The 24,676-nt window shown below is 42.6% G+C and overlaps 1 long non-coding RNA gene across 4 annotated transcripts in view; it reads right to left on the bottom strand.

Moving 5' to 3' along the window:
• Positions 1-951: 951 nt before the first annotated feature.
• Positions 952-24,676, bottom strand: part of LOC115349236 — a 47,970-nt gene continuing 24,245 nt past the window's right edge. Inside the window, exons 4-5 of one of the 4 annotated variants that reach the window (XR_005933740.1) lie at positions 4,587-4,717; positions 952-3,967 (exon numbers count right to left, since the gene is read on the bottom strand). This is a non-coding gene — a long non-coding RNA (uncharacterized LOC115349236). The other 3 variants (XR_003926040.2, XR_003926039.2, XR_003926041.1) reach the window with 3 other exon arrangements.

The following is a 24,676-nucleotide window of genomic DNA, read 5'->3' as shown; positions in this document are numbered from 1 at the left end:
AGCACCCATTGACTCTTCCTGCGTCTTCTTATGATCCTCATATTCATCATGCATTGAATTAGATGACATGATGTGACCCATCATAATTTACTTCCCTTTCTATATCTGTTTTTCAACCCTATAAACAACATCTAAGAGTCCCTGTTTGCCATCTTTGTAATATAATAAATAAGACTAAAGCGTGAAACATTTTTAAGAATGGCAAGAAGACTATTTTATTTCATGCAACACAGCATGAATTATTTTACCAACTACTTGGTAATCTCATAGATTTGGCCCTAGTTGCACTTGTATAACCTGTACACCATGATACCAGAAACATCAACTTTTTTTACTCTTGCTGCTCTCATTGTGTCATAAAAACATGTGATCACTCAAAATTCCATATGTAGACTGGGCAGACAGCCCTTATAAATGTTATTCTTAGGGGGGAGTTTCATTTTTAGATACTGCATAACATGGTATTTCATGTGCAATTGTCTTCACCTCCATGGGATTTCAGAAGCACTCTGCCTCGCCTTCCGTCCACCCATCCTCCAAAGGATTGCCACATGGTGGGCAATTGAGAAAGTTTCAGCAAATAATTAGGAGTGGCCCTGTGTGCCAGCACTTTTCCTGTATTTTATTTTTTCATTTAGAGAATATTACAGATACACCATCAAGGAATGACACTGTTCATCTGGCATCTTTGGCATAAACAGAAAATGTGAATTAAGGCTTTCTAATAAATGCTATAAAATGGATTTCTTGAGCAGAATAATGTGTTATCTATGGGTAATTTCCCATGAAAGTAGAGACTATATTTCTGATTAGACATGGATATTATCTTTTCCAGTATGTTTCTGTCAATGCACTGATTCAGCAACCGTTTAGACCCCAAGGTCAAGGCTGTTCATAAGTCCCATTGATTTCAAAGTTGAATGTCTGCCCAAGATTAAACACAAAGAGGAATGCTTTCCTAAATCAATTTATTTAAGTCTGTATGTAAGTGCTCTGTTCAATCTGGGACTAAAGTCAGCAACAAATCAGGAAAGATAGTGAGTTTGGGCCAAATATGTGTATTAGTAGCCAAAATGCATATAATGAGACAAGGAACATCATTGTTACTTGGATTTAAACCAAGATCCCCAAATGTGTAAGCTAACCAGATCTTTAACTTTCATTTCTGTTAGAGCTCTTAGCTGAAATCTAAATGGTGAGACAGCTTACATGTGCCTATACACATTGGGGTGGCCCTTGGTTGTCTTCTGCCCTGCACCTGGATCTACTTCCCAGAGAAGTCACAATATCAGCAGGAGGGACAGTGCCTGCCTGAGTTTCTCTTGCTAGGATGGTACAGAAGATATACCTAAACTCCAGAGCTGAGAAGGGCTCTGGACTCCACAAACTCAGGGTTGAAATCTTTTGTTCTGTACAGTGTCTTCAAACAGAAGTTTATTTTGAGTTTCTGTATAAAGCAAGTAGAAAGTCATCTTAACAAACACAGGAGATTATGAATTTGACAGAGCACAGTGTAGATCAAAATGGTTTTAATCATTACGCCCTGTTTTAATTACTGCTTGACACATTATCTCTATTGTCCTTCTACAAGTCTCCCTTTTGAATGAAATATTAAAGGCGAGTCACAGCTGAATATATATGCAGTCTAGAAAGAAAATGGCTTTGAACTATTTGAAATGATTTATTGTCCACATTTCTTTATGAATATTTATTTGCCATAGTGAAAGCAATTCAATAAAGAGGAAACATGAGGACCAGTTAACTGAACATTTGCATACTCTAATGGTTAAAAAAGGGAAAGAAAAATAATACAGTGCATTAGAATGGTGTTAATGCTGTGGTTCTCCTATTTCCTTAGTTAATTTCAAATATTGCATGTGTGAGAGCAAAAAGCCATGGCCAAGACTTTTAGGAATTCAGATCCTGAAGAGGAGCTATATAAATAGCCTACAAATAAGTGCCCCTACCCTTTATAAATTCCCATTCAGAAGGAAATAAACATGTTTGTAGGGGTATTTTCAAGGCCAGGGTGGAGTCTATCATTTTGTTTCCATACTACTTCAGGTAGCTAGCTATGAAAGCTTGCTTTTTGCAACAAGCATACATAATCTAAGTCCTCATCTTGTCAGGACCAGAGATCACTCATTCCCTGACACTCCTCAGAGAAGCAGCAGGTATACGTGGCCATGAAAAGGAGACGTGAGCACACTGAGTATTTTGCGGTGTAAAACCTTTAGTATTTAAGCACAGCTACATGTACCAAAACCAAGACCACACACACAGCAGAGATGCTGCTTTCCTTCACTCCTCAGTGGAGGAACAGAGATTTTCATGGTATGTGCCCTCATTTCACCCTGCTTGAATTAATTTCATCTAGCAAAAAGCACTATGTGTTAGACTTGGAATGAACTTTGTTCCTCAGAGCTTCTTAGCGATATTCTGATACCCAGTCACAGATGGGGCCTTGACAGATTTTGTACTGATTCTCATGATTCCTTTTTTATTTATATTTTTTTTAAGCAGGATTGTCGCTGCTTGAGAATTCAAATGCAAATGGAGATGTTCACAGGCACTGTTTCATAAGGAAGCTCAGCTGGTTGGTTTTTAGAGCTCATAAGCTGAATAGTGTATTGCACACAGTATTTGGAAAAAGGTAAACTTTGATATATAATAGTTCTAGAGAAGGATGGTTACAGTAGTAAAACACAGACTTTGGACAAATACATAAATACTCTATGCCTCAATTTTCATTTCTTTGGAGCAAGAATGATAATAATAATAATATTTATTTATAGTAATAATTATCATTATTATCTACCTGAAAGCTAGCTGTGAGGCTAATTTATTAATATTTTCAAATTACTTCATGATCCTCAACTAGAATTTGCCCTGAAAGTACTAAATATTATAATTTGCTCTGTATACCTATTTCATTTTGCTCTGGAGAAAAACACACTTATTGTGTTGCTCTCTTTACATTTGCCTACATACCACATTCTAAAGTTCTAGCTGTTGAGCTTTTCCAGAAGTTAGTAACAGGCACATTTTACATTATTGTATTTTTTGCTTATTTCTCCCTCTTTCGTCATAGCATTTTACCTCCACCTAGATATCATGAAACCTGACAAAGGGGGTTTGTTACTGCTTGTACAGATACATGAGACCTACGCTTGCTATTTATTTCCTTATCTGAATTTGGAATTGACAATGTAACCACACATTGGTTCTCTGAGGTCAGAGCTCTCTTGATGTACCATTTTAAATGTATTGTGAGCAATTGGGGAGTTTCTTCAAGTTATACTTAGTTAGATGCTACCACATACTACATGCCTGATTATATTTGTAGGTATCTGAAAAGATTTTTTTCTTCTGGCAGTTTACCAGGTCCTCCATTTATTGGCGAAAGTGTATCAGTTATTCATAACTGAAGATACCCAGATCCATTTCCTCCGGTTGTTATCTGTTGGATAGCTAGGCTCTAATGGCTAAAATCTACATCTACCAACATAAAAGCCGCAGGATATGACACCGGTGTCTTGTGGTTCCAATCAGCCTCCTGGTATTATAGCAGTACTTTTTATTTAACTGTATGTCTACTGAGCTCAGCCTGCTCAAGTCACACGAGCTGTTTTACATATCATCTGCATTGTATATTGTGATAATTGAAAACTCAACACAGCCCGGAGGCAGTGGCACAACGGGATGGGCGTGGGCTGGGGCATAACTCAGAAGAATAAGGCAGGCAGGCAGAAACAAGCAGGGAGAAGCCGGCCCCAGCAGCGTCCCCGCCAGCGGCCGAGCTGGGTCAGGTGTCGGGCAGCTGGGTGTCCCGCAGCACGCGGGCAGCTCCGGGAGCAGCAAACACCCAGTGCCGCGGCCGGGGGAAGCGGGACTCGGACGTCACTCCGTTTGCCGTCGTGGGGCCAACGTCTGGGAGCACAGAGCGTAGGCAGGGTCCGAGGCTCACCTGGAAAATCACACGGACAGATCAAAACCAGATTCGTGGCCATGCGCTTCACTGACAGCTCCTGTCCTCTGCACATGCCCAGCCCTTTGCAGGGTGGCTCCTGTTCCTGAAACATCATCTAAGCCAGCATTAGCAAAGAATGGGCCAGATAATTTTTTCTAGGGTTTCAGAAGTGTAACATATATCAATAAATGTCACTTGCTATTTGAATGCTCGTAATAAGAATTAAAACAAATTACTTAAATTAAATGACTCGAGGAGGGCACAGTATTTCTTCCTATTAGCTTATGTGGAAAGAAAAAAATGCCTGGAGTGTAAAAAGGAGACAAGAAATAATGAGAAAACAAGTTGTGGCATGAAGAAGAGAAATATTTCTTGCCTGTCCCCTTGGCTCTATCTATGAAGATTTCATCCAACAACCTCAGCCAAAACTAGTTAGTGGGTGATTTGTATGTCTGGCTGGTGGAAGGTCCAGTTGTCTCCGGGGGGCTGCCGTGCAGGCAGGAGGGTTTTCCAAGAAACTGACAAGTAGGTCTCTGCAGTGGGAGTCATGAGCTTTTCACGTGAGCAGGACGCCTGAGCTGATGGGACGGTTTGAAGGAGTTAGATGTAGCCCTACCTTGTAGCAGCAACCCCAGAAGTTGCCGATGTTAGATTGTCCCCACAGACTGAAGATCTACAGCTTTCCATGGGTCATTTGGCATTGCGAGGAAGGAAGACGGGCTAGTTCAGGAGACTTAAGCTGGACGGCTGTAACATTGAGACAGGTTGAAACACTCCACCAGTTAGGCTTTCCCTTAAAGGCATGTTTTTATAAACAGATGCCTAAAACCCCCCAGGGGAACAGGTCAGACCAGTTCCTCCCCTCCCTGTAGCTCTGGCCTTTGCTTTGGCTTTGCTCTCCACTCTCTGCCCAAATTCCCCAGCCACAGCGGCTCTGCTCCCCCGGCACCCTGCCCACAGTCGGGGAAAGCCACCGCCGAGACCCCACGAGACTCCCTACACCTCAGCACGGGGCTTCATCCTGCCCCGGGCTCTGTCTGCCCACTGCGGCAGAGACCTGTCCCACCCCTAATCCTCGAGGTCAGCTCCCCAGGTGTCAGTGCCTCTGAGGCCTCATTAGGGGAAGCACAGGTCTGGTGGGTAGGAGCGGGAATCTGGGTTTTGTCCATGTTTTTATTTCCTAACATTCTGCTAGAAATGCACCCTTCTAGGGCTCTGGTTAGCTGTCTGCATTATGGGTGTGAGCATGTATATTTCCTGCTCGTGACATAGTGTTAATTGATCATTAGTTCTAAAGTCCCTTTAAATTCTCAGACAGGGGGATCTATTACTTTCCTCTCACTCTTCTCTTACTTTTTCTTCTTCTGTTTAGTATGAGAGTCACCAGTAGTGAACTGATTATAGGAAACTAATTTACATCATCAGTTCAGTAGTAGGACATACTTCTTAAATCATCTAAGATAAATACTTTTAATTAAGCAAATGTCCTACTCAATTCGCTGTGGACAATCCCATCATAATGGATATTACTTCTGCATGCTAAATCTTAATCTTCACCAACACTGAATGCACGGCGCAAAACCATTATAAAAAAATATAGGCTTACTGTAATATTGCCATTTTAAAGCTGCCAGCTTTTGTATTCATTTATATGATGACAACAGACCCCTGGCTAACAAATTTTACTACAGATCAGAATTTTTATCAGATATGTCTATGAGATCAAATCCATGCTAGCATATTATTTGCAGTTTTTATTAAAAAGTTAAATTGGGATTATTATAAACTCTCTTCAGATTCCTTAATAAAAAAAAATTAAAGTTAAAATCTAATGAGATTTCCTGGAAGCATTTTAAAAGGTTGCAACAGCAGTAAAGTCAGCAGGCACCACACAGCAAAGGGAAGTATTTACTGATCAGAAGATGAATGCTTCCTCCCCCAGAGTTTAACGGTTTTACATTATATGGATTTTTAAGAGGGGGGGGGGGGGGGGAGAAAGCAAGAAAAACTACAAGCCAATGCTTTCCTCATCTAAGACATCATATTTCTTCCTGATCAAAGCCTGCAAATTCTGGTGCAAACTGATTTTTTTGCTCTTGTGACCAAAATCTCCTTTCTTGCCCCCCCTCCCTCCATCTGTTCAGGCTTGGATTTAGAAGTTCCTACCACAGAGGAAGAAAGCCTGATCCCTATTGCCTTGGTTGTGGTGTTGAAACCCATTAATATTCCTCTGGCAGGTACCCTGACCCTGGTGCCCTTGAACATGCTCAGGGTATTCCTGAGCCTTTGTCCCTGGGAGGATTAACAGAGTTGCCCTGGAGCCAGCCTGAAGGTGTTTTAATAGGTAATACGGGTGGGCTGCACAGCTTACTTCAAGCTTTGCCTCAGGCTGCCCCTGCTCAGCAATATAGATGCAGCCATTGAATTAGGGGGTAAAGCATGGCTCCGTGTATGAGTTAGAGTCTGAATCCTCAGAATTTGGGGAAGGCTATCTCCAAAGATCTCCTTCCTCCAGCGGGGCAGGTATTCTGATGGAGGGAACCAGGGTGGGAGACCTGCTTTTCTTCTGCCACTGACTTCTTCTCTGACCTTCCGTCAGTTACGTAAGCTGTCTCTCCCTCTCTCTCTATTTTTCTTTCCTCTCTGGTCTTTCTCATGGCTCTTAAGGTTATAAATTGCCTGAAGAAGAGACCATGGCTCTCTGTATGGTTCTGCTGTGCTTAGCACAAGTAGGTCCCAGTCTCAGCTGGGTCCTGTGGCTATATCATGGTAAAAGTAAATAAATAGATAATAGTAGTAACAATGGTTATTTTTTTGTATGAACAATAGGATCCTAATGGAGGAGAAGCCTCTCCTCTCCTCTGAGGTGTTTTTTATTTGCAAGTGAAGGTCTCTCTTCCCCTACTCAGCTGGAGAAGATACTGCCTTTGTAAATCAGACAAAACTTATCATGTAAAATGGAACACATCTCTGATTATATTGAATACTATCCTGTCTGTAATTTACCCTTGCTGCTGCAAAGGACGCAACATGATTAAGCTAAGAAATGATAGACTGAACATTATGTGTCAGGATGGAAAAAGATATTTCCTATCTAAATAGGAAATAATCATCAAAAACAGTGAAAATATACAAGAAAATATTTCAACATACAATAAACAAGCCACCCTGCTGTTGCCTTGTATTGTATTGTTGCTCTCCTTGCTCAGATTGCGGCAGATACTTCTCCTGTAGCCTACAATATTCTTTATTCTTAAAAAACTACAAACTGTCGTGATTTTGTAATGGTGTGAGTATCTTCCCTCCATAAGTGCATATGTTCTGCTGCCTCCTCGGTCTGCCAACTCTTCTGCATTTCCCTGGGTGAGTCCAGATTCTCCCAGTGACATTTCTCAAATTGTAGATCTGCGCAGTGTATTTTCCTGGAGCTGTTAAAAACATTGCTACTTTACTTAATAACAATGTTTAGCAGTACCAGCTATCACTTGTTATTGGGCATACACCAGGTGCTCCGCACAGGGGGAGAGGGGTCGTTATCCCCATTTTACAGACCGGGAAGCCAAGGCATTGCATTTAGCAGCGATTTCCCCAAAACATGCTGTAGAACATGCAAACAGGAGAAGGACCAACATCCCTTCAGCTCACATTTTACTGTTTAGCATTTGTTACTGCTTTTTTTTTTCTTTGATATTACCACCTGCAGCACTGTGCCCTCCCAACAGCATTACAGAGAATGATCACAGCAGAGCCAAGTGCTTTTGCGATAACAAATTCAGATACTGCAGCAAACAATGCAAGTAATTTTCCTAATTTTGGAGTGCGACTTTGCCATGCATGGTGTTTAGTAACTTCTATCGTGTCTCTGATGATTTCTGGGTCTGATGCCAATAACATGATATGTTCCTACCCAAATTAGCATATGATGAAATTTTGTGCTAATATTCAGATGATAAGGTCTGTTTGCTGTTTCCATATAGATGTATCTTTGACAGGAGAAGCAATTCTATAATAAGCCCAGGATGAAAAGCCCATCAATTGAATTGGTACCACATTACCATGGCAACAATATAATGCTAATGAAATTGTGACTGTTGAACCTTGTTTATGGAACTCTACAAAATGGGCTTCATAAAAGGAGAAATCTTGTTGATTAGTAGATGTTTCAAAGCATGATAAAAACCTTATAACCACATGTGCTGTGACTTATTAACCATGTTATCATCCTCATTTAAGATAATACATTGCTGTTTGTAAGAGCAATAGCACTCGCAAAGAAATAAAATTATATAGGAAAATCTGTGCTTCTCCAGGTTTCAATGTGCACCACAGAAAGACTCTCTCGCCTCCACGCCCCAGTTCACCAGGTCAATTGGCAAAGGTGCATACCTGGTCATGCAGTTGTTACTGCTTGTTTAATCTCTTCCAGAATCTATAAAATATACTGCTACTGTAGTTGCAGTAAACACTTTTTCTATAAGACAAATGTGGCTTAGTTTGTATCAAAATATTCTACAAAAACTTCTCCTTTCAGACAAAGTCTTACACAGAGAATGTGTGGTAGCAGGAACGTGCTCTCAGCTTCCCCCCTCCTTTCTTCCTCCCCCTTTGGCAGTTTACTGCCATATAGGCTCCCAGTGCAGAGGCAGGGAGTCACTCTCCCTAGAGGGATGGCTATCATTCCTCAGCACAGCGGTCCTTGCTGAAGGCAAGGTCTGATATTATGTCCTGCTTTTAAACAAAAAAATGCTGAGCATTCAGATTTCACGGCCAGTTGTGTCTCTGGACAGCCAACAGGCTTCTGGGGAGTTGCCTCACCTCAAAGCATTTGGGGCTCCAGTGTCAAGTTTTGTAAAGCAGGATCTCATTTTTAGCTAATAGATAATTTTCCTCGTTGTTTTCACCTTGGAAATAAAAAGTGTAGTTCAGCCTGTGAAGTCCATCTCCTAATTTGCCAGGTAAATCAGAACAGAAGAGCAGGTGAACCGGCAAGCAATGAGCTCGGAGAGGCAAGAGGGCTGGGAATGTATGCCTACAAGTCTTTTCTTTAGCAGGCTAATAATACTGTAATATATTCACCACACTAGTATTATCTAGATATTTAGCACAGACAATAGGAGAGAACACCACTCGTTTTAGTGAAGTCCTGATCTACATGGCACAGAAGTCAGCATGAATCTTCACCGCATTAGATTTAATGGGCTTTAAATCAGGGCTTTAAAGGGCTGTTTTTGAAAGCTCCACGTTTCATCCTATTTGGAAAAGGAAGCACTGTCTAACATTTCGTTATGCCCATGGTTTGTAGAAAAGCAATGCACTGAATTTGAGTTGATAGAAATATAATGTAATGTAATTTCACTTAATATATATTTTGCATTGGCTGACAGTTTTATTAAGCAGAACCAATAATCATCATTATTCAGCGTAATAACCATCTCATTAGAAATGGTCTAATTTTCCCTAATTCTAATTTACCTCTCGGACTAAGCTGTTCTAAAATTACTGAAGTGCCTACAGTTCAGTTCTGTAAGAATTAAAAGGAAGCATAAGTCTTCAGAAAGCTATTACTGACTGATTGCTGCTAAAATTGTGATATGCCAGAGCTTTGTGAGAGAAAGAAGTACAGAAAATTCAGGTTAGGAAATTACTACATCACTTTTATTTTCTTACTGTCTTTGAAGTAACACTTTCTGCACCCATTTTGCACAAACAATAATAAATTGTATGGTTGCCTGCAAGCCTTGCATGTACTCCCCTCTGATAAAGGACCTGACTAAGGATCACACCAAAGAGTGCTGGTAAGGAGGAAGTGACAAGCAGAAACATTTCTTAGAGAGACAGAGAAGGCAATGAAGACACCGATCAAGTTTCATTATCCTCCAATGAAAATAGGATGTAAACTGTGACATCCAGGCAGATTTACATATGTCAGGCAAGCAGATGTGAGCAGAAAAATGTAGATGCTAAATCTCACCTAATAGGCTTACTCTGTGGATTATTCTCAATGACCAATGCTATGTTAACTGTAGTTAACGTACAGGATGTAAGAAATATGTATTCATAAGTGGATCTGGGGACATTCCCAGCTGTGCTGAATTTAATGCTCTTTGATATATCTTGGAGCATCCTAAAAGTGCTTTGGGTGTCATACACTTCTACAGACATCATAAACAGCACCATAGTATATAGCTTTAGTTCCAAAATTTCAAAGGGCGCTCTGTTTTCTCTAAAAATGTGCTTGAAAAAATTTACATTCAAACAGCACTTGTGCACGCAAACTGCTATAGTTGCTTAGCTACTTGATCTGTTTGTGCCAGTTCTGAAAACACATTTGATCAAAAGAATATTGTTGCAATCACAGAGAGAAGTAACCTCATATGAACAAGGAAGCACTTTGCAGGTTATGTTATAAAATAGACAAATTGTCTAAAGGTTCTGTTTATCATAGGATGTTACTCTGTGTAGTTCTGAATCATAAAAAATATCGGGGGGGGGGGGGTGTTAATATTCCCCCAAAATAATACAGAAAACCCAGTCTCTTCTGTGGAAGTACTCTGCTTATGAAATCCCTTCTCTGAAATTCAGCTTTTCCAGCTGTAGTATTATTTCCTCAGCTATCAGAACACACAGTACAGCAGCAAAAAGCATTACACTACTATCCCAAGATAATTTGATAGTCTGCAAATGTATTTTCCTGCCTGTGGTTCCAGGCATTATGCTCTCACTTGAAGTAATGATTTGCAGTTATCTTATACAATTCAAGTTAGCCCGTATTGGTTTCACTTTGAACATTTACCTGCACAGTACAAGCACAGCTTATTTGTAGATTGGACAAACTAGACTAGATGGGTGATTTTTACAAGCCGGACTAGATCAGCAGTGCAATGGGATGCCTACCGTAGACAGCTGGCTTCTGGAGGAAGTGGCGCGGTGACTCACTGGTGGCTGTCTCCTGCTTGCGTCAATGATATCACACCCGTACATCAGCATGAGTCTGCTGGAAATGCTGAATTTTAAGTCTGACATAAAACCACAGCTCTGCTCTGATGTGGTCGGTAAATACAGCATGGCACTTTCCACAAGTACTTACCCTGCTTTTCTCTTTGGACTGCGTGGGACGTGAAAACTCACCTTAAATTCCTCTTGCATTTCTGGAGTTTACCATACCATTCCCCCAAACGCTGGAAACCAAGTTGTCCAGTGCTAACTGGGTAGTTGTTTCACCTCCAATGCACCCACACTTCAGGGTGATACCATTCCTTTGTAGAATTTGTGAAGTTAGTGAGTGTGGACACGAGGCTTTGGTTTTGGATGGGCTCAGAGGACACCTCCCTTACCCTTGCTTGGCAGCCTGTGTTGGGAACAAATTTACACAAGGTGACAACAATTTACTCCTGGCTCTTAACTGGTCGGCAATGGATGCAGTACCCCTTGGTGCTGGCAAGAGGAAAGTCTCATTAGAGAGCACGCTGCTTTCTCCGTCCCTGGTGATACTCCTCTGGGAGCCCGGGGTGAACTCAGAGGAGCCATGCACTGCTGCCATCCATTGAGCTGCCTGCTCTCTGTGGGTGTGAAAATGCTCAGCAACACAAAAGACATAAAATATGATTTACGCTCTCTCATTCCACTGTCATAAATTCCTGAGTGTCACACCGGTTCATATTTGATATAGAAAAAAATGAACATCAAGGGAGTGATTTGCAAAAGGGCGCAGTCCTGGCTTGGCGTGGTCAGCAGCCAGGGCAGGAGCTCCCACCTCTGCCATCCTGCTGCCCCCATCATCAGCTGGAGCAGCCCCCAGCATGTGGGCAAGAGGCCTGGAGATGCCCACTTGACGCAGGTGTGACAGCTACAGTTCAAAAAAGCAATGGGGGACAGTATCTAAATAGTCAGGAGTTATTGTGTTGCTGGTTTCTTCTCCCTTATCTGTTCGTGGTGTCTTGGATTCTGCCGTGACACTTCAGCCAGTTACTTTAAAATAAATTAAAAAAAAAATTATGTGGATGTTTAAAAACCTACTTCTGTTATGCTAAAAATCTTTAAGTCCTTTATTTTGAGAGAAAAATTTATACTAAACTTGTCCTTCCAGGACACAGTGACGTTTAAGAACAGCAGCACTTAAAAAAAAAAGGCAAGAATCCCAGTTTACCATCCTGATGTCAGTTTATGATAACATTTATGACATTAATATAATGGATTATGACCTTTCTTGCCTTGTCTGACTGACAGTTGTTCATACATAACATGGTACTTATCACCTTGGTCCTTCCATAATAATAATCGCTTCAATTTTCTGAGCTGTGTCATCAAAACATGTACCCATAAGTGTTGATCTCATCTCTGGGAGAGTAGTACCAGGAGCTCCTTTTGAGCTTTATGTCACCTAAAATCTAGAGTGAAATTGAAGCCCAACTGCAGAAAAATACCCTGTGTCTAACTTTATCCCACAGGCTGCATAATGGCAGCCCTTACGGTTTTAAATGATTTACTGAGGCCTGTCAAAACGATGTGCTTTTCTGCATGGAAGTTATTGAAGTTCAGAAATGTCATTATTCTGTACAAACCTGAGAGATCTTGAGGAAATACACAATAGTTGGTGTGTTACAATTACTTACTTTGACCTTCCCATTTTTTTTGCTCTTTAATCTTGGGGTAGACAGAATAAAATATATTTTCTTCAATATTTAAGGCAAAAATTTGCTGTGCAATTTGTACCTGCTTTCCTTGTGCCCATTTTCACTAAACAAGGTGTCGAGATACTCTTTTTAGATTAGCAGTTTCACATATATCATATATAAAAGACGAAAGTGTTTCCAAAAACTGACGGTTTAGCAAATACTAATGATGTTTGGATGGATAAGGGGAAGCTCAGAAGACCTGGATTATACACTGAGGTCTGCCACAGTCCTGCTCCACAACCCTGTTGCTTCCCCGTTCGCACTGAGCCTCTCAGGCTGCTGGGTGGCCACCGAGGTGTTCCCTACCGTCCTCTGAGCAAGCGAGCTGGGCTGGGGCCATGGCTGCAACATGTGAAAGATGTTCACGCTGCAGGGTCAGGTCTGGTACAACAAGCCAGTGCGCACAGCAACAGCCCCATTAGTCAACTTTATTCAAACCAGCCTGGGAATTGCATCAAACACCTTGCACCAGCACAGCAGGACCATCTTCCTGTGTGTGGAGACGACACCTGCCTCTCCCTGAACATGGCAGGTCGTGGGTACAGCCACAGCACCTGCACAGCAGCACGCCAGTCTTTCCACAGTACAAGGTTTCCTCACGTATGCAACAGAGAACCAGTGTGGCAACAGACAAATCCTTCAAATAATAAATATTAAAAAGAAACATTATGTCTTTAGGCCAGCTGAACAATTCCACATGCCCTAGAGCCACACTGAGACAGGACATCCCCATTGAACACAGGGCTGTACTCCCACAGACAGGCCTCTCTCCAGCCGAGCGCCATGGCTCTCCGGCCCTCCCTGTTGCCCTGGGGCTACGCACCACTGTCCTTCTGGCATGAACATTCCGTCTACAGGAATTTCAGGTTCAAGCAAGAACAAGCCTATGGCACAGCAAGGCAGCACTGGCACGTACTGTTGACTGCATTTACATTGATGCCTCTGTCTTCTTTCCAGTATTTTTTCAAGAACATGACATGCTAACTTTTTTTATTTCTATTATTATTTCTTTTTTTTAAATGAACCCGCAAAGTGACAGGGTAGCTGCACGCAAGGTACAGGGTACTGCTGTTCTGTTGGCTGACACAGCAGCACAGAGAGGTGTGCTGGTGCTCAGCTGTCACCTTCTGAAGCTGCCTTCAACATGGTGAATCAAAATGGTTCCTCAGTGACAGATCCTGGGCTGGCTTTTCAGGCTGGGTGCTGATGAGCAGCCGTTTCCATCTCTGGGCCTGGTGATTAGTTTTATTCAGCTGAGAGACAAGTAGTTGGACATTTGTCACTGTTTCTGTGAAAAATGTGGGCATGTTTTCTTGGGCTATCAAATGGGACATATGGGAGCTGGATTCCATCTTTCATTAGATCTTGGAAATTGTGTCCTCCTGAGGCAATTAATTAGCATGATGTTCTTGGCTGCTAATGTTTGCTTTCAGATTTCAGTGGCAACAGACTTGGCAACATAAATTTTGTGAGGATGGCCTAATGGTTTTAGGGTGTTAGCCAAGGCCTCCACACAGCTTGCTTCAACCCCTCAGCTTTTACAGAGTTCCCTTACGTGTGCAGACAGGTCTCGTGGTTTTTGTCCCTGTCTTAGCTCTCTCTTTGAAAAATAAATATAATAGTACTTTCGTGCTTCACAGGACAGATGCATTACAGGTTGCACCACAACAGAGTCCAGGCAGTACCACTGCAGTCCTCTGCCTCCCTATCTCCGCGATAGAGGATCTATTCTGCAAAGCTTTTCTTTGATCCTTCCAGTTTAAGGCAAAATCATTTACACTAGAAATTTGTCAGCTGAACACATATCTATTTGTTTACTTTCAGTTTGCCCACTGTAGATATCTGCAGGTTGTACACACCTTTATCTGTAGAAAGGACATCTGTGGAAAAAGGCATATTGCCCTATTTAAGTAAGCCATTTGATCTAGGCTCATATACAAGGTATATGCCCCTTAGCTGGTGTCTTCCATGTGTGATCATTTCCAAACTATATCCTTCCTAAACCAGTGTGATGTACAGCAAAACCACACACTTTTAACCTCTGAATACAATCCAGAGATATAATCTAGACTGTTTGCTTTGCTTTTATTACCTCAATTATATTTATAATGTTATACAATTATAACAATTCATGGTTGAAAAACAGTGTTAGTTACAACTACAAAAAATGTCATGCCTCGCTCGAAGGGAGACACAAGCAAAATATAAAAATATCTATCCCGTACAGTTATACAGTGAATAACACGTCTGCCATGGAGAAGAGCATACGCTTTTGTTTGGTATCCACTAAACACTAACATAGGGCTGAATTTTCAAGGGGAGGGGAGAGGAGGAACCTATTTCAGTGCACCGAAATGCTAGTGCCATTTTATAGATGCATTGGTTAGTACTATTGCAAATAAGGAGTTGTGCATGTAGGAGCTCACTTAAGTGGCCATTACTGTATGTGATTTGAACTCACAAAACACATATTACAAAGCTGTTTGAAAGATCTGCTTTTACCCTCCATTTAAAACAAAATCAGTCCACGGTGTTAATTTAGGTAACCTTTGCAGTCACTAATATACAATCACGGTCTTTTTAAACATGTATGAAAGGAATTAGGCGGAAGAAGAAAATGAAAATACTACTAAAGAGTAGCTGCAACGTTTGACGCTCCTTCCAGATAGCTCGTTCTCATTTAAATAGAATGAGAAAATGCAAAACATTAAATGTAGGATTGTCTATTTTCACTTGATGTAGCTAGGACTTAAACATTCTGGGATTGAACTTTGTTTTCATACCTGCCAGACAAACCTCTATTAATTAAAAACAACAAAAATACAAGCAGAAAAGCTGAGCAATTGAAGGTGAATTTATCCCATATAACCAAGGTATTCATGCCATGCTTTTTTATACTTTGTGCTACTACTCTTATTAGCCCACGATATCTTAATGCAGTGCTTCTTCAGACTCCCTTATTCCTCCCATCAGTTCAGGCACAGTGATCCATTTCCAGATACCCAGCATTCAACCTCCAGCTCTCTGACTTTCAAACCGTGTCTTTCACAGACCACCAGGAAGGATTTTGCAGAACACTAGCTGAAAGACACTTATTGTGCAACTAATAAGGAAGGTTTAAATACCATTAAAATTCTGACTTGTACTTTAAAATGCCATGAAATTCTGAATTAAGGCTCTGCCTTGCATCCCCGGTTGCACAATTGCACCTAAGTACTGCCAGCGGTGTAGTAAGATCACAGACTGCCTGCAGCAGCTGAAATGCGCCGGCACTTTGGACCGCTACAGCTTTTTGTTCAGGCTCCTGATGGCTTTCTTGGAAGCCTGGTCACCATTACGGCTAGACAGGAAGGCACTGAGTAAGAAGTTTAAGCTCTGAATTACTCTGATGGTTTTACTTCAGCCTCTCATGTATTGCTGTTCTAGAAGTCATAGCAGATCCATGCTCAACTATTTAGTTTGGGCCTCAAAATTACACTTGCCCGTAAATTTTTGTCAGATGATGAAGGAAAAAGTAAAATGATAAAATGTTCACTTTTTAAGATATCTGTTTTAAAAATTGGGGAGAAAACATACATAATATTTCAGACTGTTCTTTTGAATCACTGATATGGAACAATTTGGTGAGTAGGTATCATGTTTATATGGTGGGACCATGGATTTTCAGTTGACACATGGCTGCTGTATGTATGGGAGTATACGTTTGAAAATTAAGATCCAAAGAAGCTGCATAAGAAAAATCCTTATGATTAAAAATTGAAGAGCATTGATCTACATTATTGACTGACAATTGTAAACCTTTCATTTTACAGGAGAGCTGCCTTCTAACTTGTACACAGAAATCTTCAAAACCATTGGCTCTTTTCTTTACATGTTTTAAAAGCGTAATTAACTAGATACGGCATAAATACTGTTTAGATGTTGACCATGGGGCTAGACTAAGCAACGCCAGCATAAGAAGAAAAGGCCAGATATTACAGTGGATTTGCTTATAGAGCCAACAGTCAGCCTGGAGGGAGCTGCTCTAATGACAAATGTCCATGCATGATGTAAACCTCTTTTTTGGTGTTGGTGGTGGTTTAGTAACTTCCATTGCAAGTGGTTATTACATTTTTAATTGATTCCTAGCAGCACAGTCTGCATCCTTCACTGATACGTGTCCATTTCACAAGGTTATTGGCTTTCGACATACCTTGTTAGATGTTACCACGAGACAGATTTTTTTTTTGCACAGATTGATGTCTATTGATATTACATTAGTTCATCAAGGTTACAAATCACACTGCATTGCACTACATTTCACATTTGCTGTATCATGACAAGAGGTTTATAATATTCACTCTGGGGTACATAAAGTGCCTGCTACCCATCCCTTGGATAAATAATTTAAGAAATTGTTGGGAAATCATACCTAATTAGTAGGGTCGGCACTCAACAAGTGCCCTTTGATTTAAATTGTATTTGTATTTTGATAGGTATTGATTTTATGAGTAGGAGAGATGAATAATACATTTTGCATTTCTCCGCTGTTCACAGCAATAATCTGAGAGAAACAATGGAGGAACACTCCTGCGATGGAAGATGCCTCTTTGGGGACCTGCATGCCTTTCCCTACAAAACCCATGGGGCAATTAAAGGCACTCCTAAACTGCGTGGAGTGGCCTGTTCCCTTTTTCTTCCATTGATTTGCTGCATCATCCTGGACAAATCACTCAGCCTCTCGAAGTCTCTCCTTTTCCATCTGTAAAATGGAAACAGAACGGTTCCTCATCAGTCCGCAAATGGCCACGAGACGCAGGGAGAAAAGGAATAGCTGCTTCTGAATGGGTATTATTCAAGCCCTGCCTGCCATTATCACATGGAGCAAAAAGGGAGCCAGCAAGTGCATCTTTCTGTGGGCACAGGAGCCTTGTGACACATACTAGGACCCACAGTGAAATCATATGCCTCTGAGAGCAGCAAGGCAGAGATGGGCATCACACAGCACACACTAACCCAGCCAGCCTTCTGTCCCTGCTGCCAGCATCAATGTTCTGGTTATTTTGGCTACTTACTTCCCTGGGTGAATTGATAAAACAAGATTAATTTGTTTTTATTGATTGCTAATCCTTTAGAGTGAGGAGAGTGAACAAGGTGTAGGTTGTACCATGCACATAATCCAGGTAACACACGCAGGCCAGTATCTTCCCACGGCAATAGCCACTCGGCATGCAGGTACGCAAGCCTGCTCGCATGAGTGGCCAGGGTGAGGAACAGAAGCAGGGAAAAACATCATCTCTGAGATTGAAAAAAATCATAATATATATAGGTATTTACAAACACCGATTTCCAGCACCCCAGCAGCTATAACAAATGCAGACTCTATGAGATAACCATAATTACAGAAAAGCTTTATTTTTTTTTTTTTTCACCCAGTATGCCAGCTCTGATTAGAAAGGAAAACCGTAGGCTCAACTGTGCGACACAATAAACCGTGGCATCAAAGCAAGCATCAAAGTGGCCTCTCGGCTGCTGGCAAACAGTACAGTCATAAGAAAAGAGACAATGAAAATACAATAAGTAGAAATAGCAGGTTTTGCCCCATAATATAAACACCATAGACATTCTTTTAATACAAAGAGAAGCAGGATCAACAGCGACAGCTTTAAATTTGCCAAGTATCATGGGAGGACTGTAAAATACATCCTCCCCAAACCAAGCTGAAGGAGCAGAACGAGCCAAGATGTTCTCCTCAGAACAAAGACATCCCTTTTCATAGGTCTCAGACAGTTAGCAGGCTTAACTTTTTTGTTATTTTTATCATCATCTCTGTCTCATTCCAGCTTCAGCAAGATGTGCTGAAATACCTATTAGTGCCTCTTTATGTAGGTGCAGTCCACTGCACTAAAATCACTTTATGGTCTTCAAAAAACAAAAAATTATATTTAAGATGTTTTATTTGAATATGCACCTTAAAAAAAAAAAAATACCCTAGTAGACAAGTGGCAGCCGGGACCATGCAAATCTGAAATGGAAGGATTGCTGTCACACAGAGGAGCAGACAATTCGTATGTGTTTGAGTCCTCAGCCTCTCACAGGGGAAGATTCAAATAACGTGTGGTGGATTTCTTTGTGATGCTTTTCCTTTTTTTTTTTTTTGGTTAATATTTTACATTCTTTTAGAAGTATTACCTGTACATTAAGGCCTATATTCGTATAATCATGAGTGACATGCAACTTCTCTGTCTCGCCTTTCTAGTTCCAGGCAGATTTAGAGAAATTGAGGCCTGGCAACACACGGCTGAGATGCACAGCAGCACACAGCTGAAAGCGTTAAGAATGGGGCTGCTCGAACATCTTTTTTTTTTTTTTTTTCCCTTTTCTCATTAAAGTTTCATTTGAAGAATTTTTGTGGGAGCCTTAGCCAGTACAACGGCACTTGTCACTTTTAGGTTCCCAAGCAGCAGTGCGATAGCAGCGCAGGGGAGAACACGTACCAGATAGACACAGTCTTTCTTCTTATGCCTGCTGTACCCTCCCAGATGCAATAATTCACCCTCTTCAGTATCTTTTCATAAGAGACAAGCAATATTAATTATGCCAAAGTATTTTTTAAGAGCATGAATACTAGAGAAGTTCTTACTTATTTCACAAGATATTCTGCTTTCCAAGTAAAATGCAAAGTGATTGTATTAAGTTTCATTTTAAGGCAATGCCAGACACCTCCTGGGTAACCCATCTAGCAAGCCCGATTCCCAGTGAAGCCAACAAGAGAACCATGTATGCTTTTATGAATGCTGAAATGGTCCATGAATCTCAAATAGTATTGCACCCTCTGTTTTATAAATCTTTTATGTGTTTTCCTTCAATAAATACATATATTTTGCTTTTTGAATCTCGGGGCCCCTTTTGAGCCGCGTGGCTCTTAGAATCTCAATAGAAAAGTAGCAACATGAAACAAAAAATAAACGCTTTTAATGGGGAAAGTCTATATTTCACCAAGGAAAGTGTGGTTTAAAATAAAACACAGGCTCCTGCAACATCTAAATCCTGCATATTTTCTGCAGAGCATGGCACAGCTATTGACATGCTGTTGGTTTTATACGTCCCAGGATGCATGAATTATTACTGTCATTTGACAATTTATATTCCTAGTTCCATAGCCTATAGCAACACTTACCGTCAGCTGTGGTAGACTATACCAGACCTCTGGCGATGCCTCTTATTGATCAAGCACTGCTCAATGTTTGCCTGCTCAGTAATGCAAAGACATCCTAATTCTCTAAGACAGAAAACCCACAAGTTACTGCATTTGGGATTTCTAGTCCTTTTAAGAGACTCAAGACATGAAACACAGATTACAGATACCCTCTCCCCCATCAGGAGGCAAACTGATAGTTGTCTTATGACCTTCAGGTACTACAAAAGAAAGTGCATTGCACAGTAATACTAAAGAGAAAAGGTGGCCGGACCCTAACAAACAGTGCTAGTATGCAAACTGGTTGTGAAAGGGACCTCAGGAACAAAAGAAGTGTTCTGCTGAGAGTCAATGCACTTGCAGTGACAGGTTTATTAACTTCTTAAAAAAGGACCTAGCCAAAGTGAGTAATACAGAGATCCCAGTAGCAGAAAAACTATGTCAAAGGTGTTTGTGCTTATGGATTTGAAGGAAAATAAACTAGCTCAATGCTTGGATGAAATTCCCTGAATACAGCAAGAGCATGAGTTTATGTAAATAATAAAATAGATATTGCAAATCACAGGGCAGCGGAGAATACCATGACTGTCTGTGAAAAGACCCAGTGCAGCAAAGACAAGTTTGTGGACTCAGCACACGCGCACGCACACACACACACGCACTCCAACACCGGCTTGAGTCAAAGGAAAGGTGACCTACCCTTGGCACGGGACAAATTCTGTCGGGCACCGCAGCTCATCGCAGCAGCACACCAGCCTCAGCCCTTGCTTTGAAGAGCTGTTTTACACCTGCTCCCTTCCCCAATCCACACTCCTCCCCTCCCTTTGGTGCTGCCTCCTCTGATTTCCCTCTCCCCCTTCCAGGGAGCAGCTATGGCCCCAACAGGCTTCAAAGTGGCCCCAGCTTTGCTCCTGGCACAGCCCTTCAGGTGGAGCAGGTCAGCAGGCAACAGGAAACACAAAGCGCAGCAGGGGAGAGCCTCGCAGGGGATGGAGTGCTAACGCACAAGCTTTGACCCCTTCCTACAAAACCAGCTTTATTTCACTTTTTTTTTAAATCTCCAGGTCATAGCTGCAAATAATGCCATTGCCAATGAGGCTCGTTAGCAGCATTTTTATCTTTATTTGTTACACCTTTATTTTGCAGTTATTTTCTTAAAATATATTCACTTCTTTGCACCAGTGCAGCTGAGCTGGATTGACCTGATGCAAAGACAAGGGGGCCAAACTCTCAGCTGGAGCTGCAGAGCTCCTGAGGAGGGGGGGCTCAGGGCCAGGGACCCCTCCCTGCCCTGCAGCACTGCACACGTTGGCACAATCTGGGGGATGAGGGCAGCCGGTGCCCTGAGCGGAGGAGCGCAGGGGCCATGCTGGTGCCCATCACTGTGTGCTGGGGACCCCTCCTGAAGGGGTGAAAGCCACCCCTGTACCTGGGGGTGGCGATGGCTGCACCACCAGGGTTTGTTTGTGCGTGCACACCGGTGCGGCCACGTCCACCTGCACGGGTCGGTGTGACAGCTACGGGATGCTGCCTACGGGGGGGTCCTCGATGCGTCACCCAGGTGGGAAAGTGCTGGGCGTGATGGCTGAGCCCTGCCAGGGATGAGCTCCAGGTCTGCACACCCTCAGCACAGTCCTCCCACAGTGGCAAGTGTGCTGTGCAGGGGCAGCCAGGAGCCAGCTCTGCCTCTCACCCACCGGTCCCAGGTGTTTGCCTCAAAGTCGTGACATCAGCCGAGGGAAGTGACCCGCTTAGCTCGGCCAGCCTTAACCACCGGAGAATTTGCACAAGGCCAGCTCAGCTTCTCCCCTTAGCCTCGTGGCTGCCCTTCTTCAGGGTGCAGCCCCCGGGGGAGCATCCTGGTCTTCTGCCCTGGACCTCCAGGAGGCCATGCTTCACACCTGGGGCACCAGCGCTCACGTATTCTCAGGGTTGGTTGCTCAGGGACTGAAATATTCCAGTAACACCCCATCAGCATTCGCTTCGCCAGGGATCAGCTTTAATGTGCTTGTGTGGTGAGCATGCCGCCTGGTGCCCGACAGCACCCTGTCCCAGTGGGTTGCGGCTCCCCGTGTGGGGCGAGGTCCTTCCCCTGCTGGGGACCTGCTGGACCCAACTCTCAGGGCGATGCAGATCTTGGATCTGACCCCTGCAGTCCGTGCCTTTGCCGATTGTGGTTTTGCTCCTCGCTTTCACTGCAGAGCCAGCAGCTGCAGCACCCTCCTGGTGTGCCCTGCTAGTCGTTGGTAAGGGGCTCTTTCCCCAGCTATCGCTTTTCGTCCTACAGCTCTGAGTGCAAGAGTGAGCCTGAAGCACGGCAAAGAGTTTTTCTGCATGCATTGCACCTTTCTCCTCGGTCTCTGCCATGGTCTGATCCTCCTGCTTCCCTCGCCTGCCCCGCCAGCGTTACTCCCACCCGAGGGGCCCCCAGCGTCTTTGTTTCCTGGCTGCATCTCTTGGGAAGCATCATCGGGTCATGAACCATTTCCTCCAAACACTGACTGCATCTGCTGCCTTAGCACAATGATAGAGTTGCTTATACGGTCCCAACTTGCTGCAACGAAAAGCCGTGCTCTTGCAATTTATCCGATGAGGTTTTATTATCATTTGAAATACAGTGGCACAGCTCTGCACCCGTAACATCTTCAGAGTCACTTAACGGCACAGCTACAGAGCACGATTCCAGTTGAGCTCAGCTGAACACAGAAGGTGACTTCTGTCGCTGGAGCACTTTATCATCGGGGTAACACAGGCTGGTAAGGCAGGCAGCATTTGACTAGCGAAGCCTCTTTCTTTGACATCCTAAGGGGAGAGCATGGCTGCACACGAGTTAAACCCTTGCCAGAAAGCAAAAATGTTTTGCTTTGCCAAAATATTATAATGGTGATTTTGTTCCTGCCTTTTGAAGGGATGGGATTTAATCGACAGAATCATTCAGCTCCTCAGCCAGCTTGAAGAGAGCTGGTTAATGACAAAGACCACTGGCATTCACACAGTCCCACCGGCTTCCTTGAATGGATAATGCCTCTTTGGTTGACTTCTCTCAGGGAGGAACCAGTTTCCTGCTTAACCCCTGGAAATGCTGGAAGGTGCAAACTCCAGGCTAAAGGCAGCTCCTCTGCTTCACGAGGCTCAGCCCACTGACCTCACATTCCTGCAGTCGCATCTGGCAGAGCTGCTGCTCTGGAACATGTAAACCAGCCCCCAAATTCAGGCACCCGGTCACAACAAGGACAGGGAGGGAATTTCTGCTGCAGTTCATCATTGCTAGGGTCAGCCAGAGCTGCATGCTGAGCAGGACAGTCGGAGAGGCTGCTACAGGCACCGGCAAGACTTGGCGTACTCAGAAATGGCACAGATTGCACGGCCAAAAGCAACCTTTGATTCTTCATAACACAGTGCAATATGTATATAGATTTAGAAATATATATACACACACACACATTTACATACACGCTCAGCTACACATCATACATATGTATGGGTGTATGTATAGGCACACAATGGTAGTCCTAAATTTTCAGTAAACAAAGAATGCATCGTGTGTGTCTGTGCAAAAAGATCACAACTCTTACAGATAGTTTATCAACTGAAATGGGAATTTTACAGCCCTCCAAATCCTTACTCTTGCATCGTTCAGTGGTTTATGCAATTTGGGAAGAGTCTAATTTTGACTTATTGACATCAGTGCAGTTCCTGAATGAGAAGGGCTAACTCCCACCATGGTTTCCTCTGAACCCTCATATAAAGAAACAAAACGTATTCCATTTCCACAAACACTGGATGTAGTGCTTTTAATAAAATAAAATGCCTTTAAATAAAATACTTTATACACTTTGATTTATTTGTAGTTCTGCTTCTAACGATTAAAAACATCTACTGTCTTCCCATGATCAATAATCGATTTTTGTAAGGGGCTGTTACTTTCATTATGAACATCTAAAAGCAATCCAATCTACTAAAACCCTATATACAGACACATCATAAAAGCCAAACTACTTTATACCCAGCAGACAAATAAAGACATGGACGGGTCTGAGATGTTGCAGGCATAAGTATTTTGGACAGACTAAAAAAAAAAAAAAATCTCTGGAAATTGGAGACCATAATCAAGCCCCTTAGCAGATCATTCAGTAAAACACAGCCTGAACAACCCCGCAGTGGATCCCAGTTGTGGGGTGGGAAGCTGGAAGGGTGTGAGAGGCAGCATACCCAGTTTGCCCAGGGGTCATTCTCCTGGCACTGTGAACAGGTCACAAGGTTGAGGATGGTTTCCTAGGTGCACCGCAAGTATTCACATCTCCTGTTTGCAACGTGGTGCGCTTCAGCTGATGGAAGAAAACAGGGGAGACCCATTCCTCCTTCATCTGCAGCCAGCTGGGCTTTGTTCCTTTCTGTTTCCACCTCTTTCTGCCCAACTCCTTCATCCCTTATCGAAGCTCTCGAAGCTTCCTATTATTCCAGTCTTTAAATCAATTTGTGTTAAACTATTACTGTTGTAGATGCTGTTTCTGTCTTCCTGCTGCTCAGTAGGAAGCAGACTTAGCGGTGCCACCCTAACTAATGAAGGTTTATTTAAGAACGGCTCAAACCCATTAAAAACTAGTGGCTTGATCCTACAGACCTATACTCAAGCCTACAACCCCCACCCCAGATCGATCACTGTGGTGTCTAACAAAGTGCTGCTGGCAGACCTACCGACACTGTTTCAGACACATCTTTACATATATTAGTTGCATTAAATTATTATTACTGCACCAAGCTGTCTTCGAGCCATGTTAAAATTGCAGGACCTGCTTGGGACTTGGCCCTGCACTCTTGACATTTGTGAAACTCTCTGTCATCCACACAGTA

This window comes from Aquila chrysaetos, chromosome 12 (genome assembly GCF_900496995.4).
Source record: "Aquila chrysaetos chrysaetos chromosome 12, bAquChr1.4, whole genome shotgun sequence".
Lineage (NCBI taxonomy): Eukaryota > Metazoa > Chordata > Aves > Accipitriformes > Accipitridae > Aquila > Aquila chrysaetos.
This window is presented reverse-complemented; position numbering and strand designations above follow the sequence as displayed.